This window comes from Phyllostomus discolor, chromosome X (genome assembly GCF_004126475.2).
Source record: "Phyllostomus discolor isolate MPI-MPIP mPhyDis1 chromosome X, mPhyDis1.pri.v3, whole genome shotgun sequence".
Taxonomy (NCBI): Eukaryota; Metazoa; Chordata; class Mammalia; order Chiroptera; family Phyllostomidae; genus Phyllostomus; species Phyllostomus discolor.
In genome coordinates, this window is record NC_050198.1 from 50,218,361 (window position 1) to 50,223,638 (window position 5,278).

The 5,278-nt window shown below is 35.0% G+C and overlaps 1 pseudogene; it reads left to right on the plus strand.

The window, feature by feature from the left end:
* The first annotated feature begins 1,655 nt into the window (after positions 1–1,655).
* LOC114505557 lies at positions 1,656–4,472 on the plus strand (annotated as a pseudogene).
* Positions 4,473–5,278: the final 806 nt, after the last annotated feature.

Consider the following 5,278-nt stretch of genomic DNA (forward strand, 5'->3'; position numbering starts at 1 on the left):
TCAATAAAACACAATATAATCTCTAAATTCAAAGCAATTTCTATCAAAATAGTAATGGCATGTTTCATATAACTAAAATACACAACACAAAAATTCATATGGAAACACAAAAGACTCCAAATAGTCACAAAAATCTTGAGAGTGAAAAACAAAGTTGGAGAAATTATGTTTTCCGATATCAAACTATACTACAAGTTTATAGTAATTAAAATTGCAAGGTACTGGCATAAAAATAGACATATACATCAGTGGAATAAAATAGAACTCAGAAATAAACCTTTGCCCATGTGGTCAATTAATATTGGACAAAGAAAGCAACAACATACAATGAGGCAAAGACAGTCTATTCAGTAAATGATTTTGGGAATACTGAACAGATACATACAAAACAATAAAAATTTACCACCTTCTTACAAGATATACATGAATAAAGTCAAAATAACTGAAAGACAAATATAAGACTCAAAACCATAAAACTACTAGAAGAAAACATGGGCAGTAAAATCTCAGATATTTTTCCTGGCAATATTTTTTTCTGATATATGTCCTTGGGGAAAGGAAACAAACAAAAAATAAACAAATGGGACTACATCAAACTAAAAAGCTTTTGCACAGCCTTGACTCATGTTGCTCAGTGGATTGAGCACTGGCCAGTGAACCAAAAGGTCACTGGTTTGATTCCTGGTCAGGACACATGCCTGGATTGCTCACCATGTCCCCATTTGTAGACATGCAAGAGGCAACTGATTGATCTTTCTCTCATTCTCTTTCTCCCTCTCTTTCCCAATCTCTAAAGATAAATTTTTAAATATCTTTAATTTAAAAAAGTTTTACACAGCAAAAGAAACCATTCACAAACTGAAAAGACATCCTTCTGGATGGGAGAAAATATTTGCCAATGATAAATCCAATAAGTGGTAAATATACAAAATATATTACAAACTCAGACAGTCAACCACAAAAAGACAAACAATCCAATTTAAAAAATGTTAAGGACATGAATATATACTTCTCTAACGCAGAGATACAGATGAGCAATAGACATATTGATGCTCAATGTCACTAATCATCAGAAAAAATGCACATTAAAACCACAATGAGGCATCACCTTACACCTGTCATATTAGGTATCATCAATTAATCCACAAATGGCAGGTGTTAACAAGGATGTGGTGAAAAGGGAACCTTCATGCACTATTGGTGGTAATGTAGATTGGTGCATACGCTATGGAAAAAGTATGGAGGTTCCTCAAAAAATCAAAAATGAAACTGCCTTATGCCCCAACAATTCCACTTATAGCTGAAGGAACACAAAATACTAATTCAAAAAAATATGAACCCTTATATTCATTGAAACATTATTTACAATAGTAGAGACATGGAATCTACCCAAGTACCCACCAATAGGTGACTTGGAAAAAAAATATGTTGTCATATGTAAAATGGAATGTTACTTGGCTATAAAAAATGAAATCTTTCTATTTGCAACAACATGGATGGACCTAGAGGGTATTGTGTTAAGCAAAATAGGTCAGTCAGAGAAAGACAACATATGATTTTACATATACGTAGAATCTAAGGGTCAATATAAACAAACAGAAACAGACTCTTAGATACAGAGGACAAACTGATGGTTGCCATGGGGTGGGGGGTTCATGGACTGCATGCAAAAGGTAAAGGGATTGAGAAGTGCAGCTTGGCAGTTACATAATAGTCATAGGCATGTAAAGTATAGCATAGGGAATATAGTCAGTAATATTGTGACAACTATGCATGGTGCCATGTGGGTACTGGAAGTACTACAAGGGACATGTTGCAAAGTATGATTATCTGAGCACTATGCTTTACACCTGAAACTAATAAAAATAATATTGAATATAAGACTTCTGGTCAAGTTGGAGGTGTAGGTAAATACATCTCGCCTCCTCACACAACTACAGCAAAAATTACAACTACACCACAAAACAAATATCACAGAGAATTGTCAGAAAATTGAGCCATATGGAAGTCTGACAAACAAAGAATTAAAGAAGACACATTCATCCAGACAGGTATGCACTTCTACAATAGGCCACACTACTAAAACAAGGAGTCAAAAACACTCTACCTAATATACAGAAACAAACACAGGGAGGCTGCCAAGATGAGAAGACAAATAAATATCATCCAAATGAAAGAACAGAACAAGACTCCAGAAAAAGAACTAAATGAAATGGAAATAAATGATCTATCAGATGCAGAGTTCAAAACATCAGTTATCAGGATGTTCATCGGGTACTTCAAAGACATAAAAAAGACCCAGTCAGCAATGAAGGTTATATTAAGTAAAATAAAGAAGAATCTACAGGAAACCAACAGTGGAGGAGATGAAGCTGAGAATAAAATCAACAATTTGGGACATAAGGAAGAAAAAGGTATTCAATCAGAACAGCAAGAAATAAAAATAATTTTTTTTAAAAAATTAGGATAGACTAAGGCAACTCTGGGGCATCTTCAAATGTACCAATATTTGAATCATAGGGGTGTTGGAAGGAAAAGAGAAAGAGAAAGAAATTGAAAACTTATTTGAAAAAATAATGAAGGAAAAGTTTCCTATTTTCATAAAGGAAACAGACATTCAAGTCCAGAGTCCCAAACAAGATAGACCCAAAGAGGACCACACCAAGATACATCATAATTAAAATGCAAAAGGTTAAAGATAAAGAGAGAATCTTCAAAGCAGCAAGAGAAAAGCAAGGACCTACAACCCACATTATTCTATCCAGCAAACCTATCATTCAGAATGGAAGGGCAGATGAAGTGCTTCCCAGACAAGGTAAAATTAAAGGAGTTCATCACCACCAAGCCCTTATTATATGAAATGTTGAAGGAACTTATTTAAGAAAAAGAAAGTCAAAACTATAAACATTAAAATAGCAATAAATTCACAACTATCGACAATTGAATCTTAAAAAAAAAACAAACTAAGCAAACATGCAGAACAGAAATAGCATTGTAGATACTGAGATCATTTGGAGGGTTATCAGTTGTGAGAGGGAAGGTAGAAGGTGGAGGAAAAGGTGCAGGAATTAAGAAGTACAAATTGCTAGGTACAAAATAGAGAGAGGGTGTTAAGAACTGTACAAGAAATGAAGAAATCAGAGAGTTTATATGCACGACCCATGGACATGAAAAAAAGGAGGGATTGCTGGAGGGAAACAAGATACCAGGTGGAAGGAGCAAAAGGGGAAAAATCGGGACAATTATAATAGCATAATCAATAAAATATATTTTAAAAATAATATTGAATGTAAACTATAACTTTAAAAGTTTTAAAAATTATTTTAAAAATAATATAAAGATACAGTAATCAAAATTGTGTAGTATTGGCATATGGATACATAAATTAAACTAGTGGACTAAAACTGAGAATCTAGCAATAAAGCCATATATCCATGACAAATTGACTTGTGACAAGGCGCCAAGATCATTTGATGGAAAAATAATTTTCTCTTCAACAAGGGATACTGGGACAGCTAGATATACAAATGCAAAGGAATGAAGATTGACCCCTATCTCACATCATATGTAAAAATTAGCTTAAAGTAAATCAAAGACTTAAACACAAGAGTTAAAACCATACAACATTTTTAAAAAGAACATAGGGTTTTTCATCATATTTATGACCTTGAATCATGTGATGGTTTCTTAAATATGACACCAAAATCACAGCAAGAAAAGAAAAACAGATATATTAGATTTCATCAAAATTAAAACATTTTGTATGTCAGAGGATACTAACAAGAGAGTAAAATGACAACCTATAGAATGAGATAAAATACTTGAAAATCATATATTGAATAAGGGTATATATAGTATCCAGTATATATAAGGAAATATTACAATTCAATAACTAACACACAATTGATTCAATTAAAAATGTGCAAAAGAGGACTCTAGGAAACCCTTTTCACAAAGATCGTGCCCAGAGCGAGGAAGGAAGCCCCTGCCCCTCCCAAAGCCTAAGCCAAGGCAAAGGTTTTGAAGGCAAAGAAAGCACTGCTAAAAGGCATCCACACCCACACACACACACACACAAAATCAACACGTCACCCACCTTCTGGAGGCCTAAGACACTGAGACTCCAAAGGCATCCTAAATATCCTCAGAAGAGCAGCCCCAGGGGAAACAAGCATGAGCACTATGCTATCATCAAGTTCCCTGTGAGTGCTGAGACAGCCATAAAGAAGATAGAGGACAACAAAACACTTGTGTTCATTGTGGATGTCAAGGCCAATAAGCACCAGACCAAACAGGCTGTGAAGAAGCTGTATGGTACTGATGTGGCCAAGGTCAACACCTGATCAGGCCTGATGGGGAGAAGAATGCATATGTTCAGCTGGCTCCAGACTATGACGCTTTGGATGTTGCCAACAAAATTGAGATCATCTAAATGAGTCCAGCTGGCTAATTCTAAATATAAAAATTTTATACCATTAAAAATGTGCAAACAATTTAAACACACATTTCTCCAAAAGAGATATACATTGGCCAACAAGCACATGAAATGATGTTAACATCACTAACCATTAGGGAAATTGAAATAAAAACCCACATAAGATACCATTTTATACCCACTAGGGCGGCTTTAATGTAATAGATGGAAAATAACATTGGCAAGGATGTGGAAAAATTGGAACCATTGTACATTCTTAGTGGGAATATAAAATTGTGCAGCTACTGTGGAAACGTTTTTTGGTTCCTTAAAATGTAAACATATAATTACTGTATGACCCAGCAATTATACTCCTAAGTATGTACCCAAAATAACTGAAGACAGGAATTCAAACAAATACATGTACACAAATATCTAGAGCAACATTATTCATAATAGCCAAACAGTGGAAACAAAACAAATGTCCATCACCTAGTGAATAGATAGAATAAAATACAATTGCCATGGACTAAATGTTTGTGTCCCTCTAAAATTTATATGTTCAGGCCTTAATAATCTCCAATGTGATGGTATTTGGAAGTAAGGCTTTTGGGACGTAGTTTGATTTTGATGAGGTCATGACAGTGGAGCCCCCAGCAAGGGAATTAGTGCCTTTTATAAGGAGAGACCAGAGAGTGTGCCCTCTCTCTCTCCCTCTCTGTCTTCTTCTCCCTTATCCTTCACTTCCTTCCCCTCTCCCTCTCCTTCACCCTACTACTGCCTGCCCTGTAAGGACATAGCAAGAAAGCAGGTGCTGGCAAAACAGAAAGAGGTTTTTCATCAGACATAGAATCTGCTACCATC